The following is a 1,049-nucleotide window of genomic DNA, read 5'->3' on the forward strand; positions in this document are numbered from 1 at the left end:
ACTCACCGAGATTTTTCAATAATATTCGCCGCGCGACACTCTCTCCCTCTCTCTCTCTCTCTCTCCCTCTCTCTCTTTGTCGGCGTTCTCCCGTTCTGATTATCGATACTAAATTATGATACTTATTCAATTAGAATCGCGGGCGCCCGCGAAAGATCCGCGAAGGGATTGATTATTATCGATATCGCGTCGCAATAATGAGGACCGTCTCGACGATGCGGGAGACGGGACGCGCCCCGCCGACAAAAAACACTGACAACGACGACGGGCTAGCGAGCGTTTACGGGAGTGACAGCGCGAGGCCCGACGCCGCATTAGAGCCACGAAGCGACTAGTTACTTCCCTTGGCACTGCGGCAGCATTATACGTTATCGCATGTACGATATAGGTAGGGTACGTGATCCACAGCCAGCCGCCGCAACTGGAAGCGCGTAGATCGATCGGGCGGGGATCGGACACGTCGAGCCCGAATGTCGTTCGCCATACAGAGAAGCCAGATTCTGGCCAACCCTCGACTCGATATGCAAAATTTTCTCCTCGTGCGAGACGAACGGAACAAATTTAATAACACCTCTCCGCCGAAGACACAGTTTTTCTTTTAATCCTCTGAAATGAACGGTGGGGTATTGGATACTCGCTTAATTGTATATAAAATCTCTCTCTGTTTCTCTCTCTCTCTCTCTCTCTCTCTCTCTCTCTCTCTCTCTTCCAAAGTGTCAAACAATTCAATTTTCTTTACGTCTCTAGATTTGGATTCTTTTTGTTAATTTATACACGGAAAGAACGTTTTGTTGAAGTATCTATCTAAAAATCTGAAGTATCTATTTAACTAAATGCAGATTTGCAAATAATTTCATTGGATTATTAAAATTGTGTAGGTCGTTCCCGAGACAGCACAATATTTATAAAATATTTACAAAAATTTATAAATATTTATAAGATTTATTTTAAATATTTTGCAAATATTTTTATATATTTTGCAAATATAATTTTAAATTGCACAGATCATAAACATTTATTATAAATATTATGAAATATTTATTGTAAAT

This window comes from Atta colombica, unplaced genomic scaffold (assembly GCF_001594045.1).
Source record: "Atta colombica isolate Treedump-2 unplaced genomic scaffold, Acol1.0 scaffold123, whole genome shotgun sequence".
NCBI lineage: Eukaryota > Metazoa > Arthropoda > Insecta > Hymenoptera > Formicidae > Atta > Atta colombica.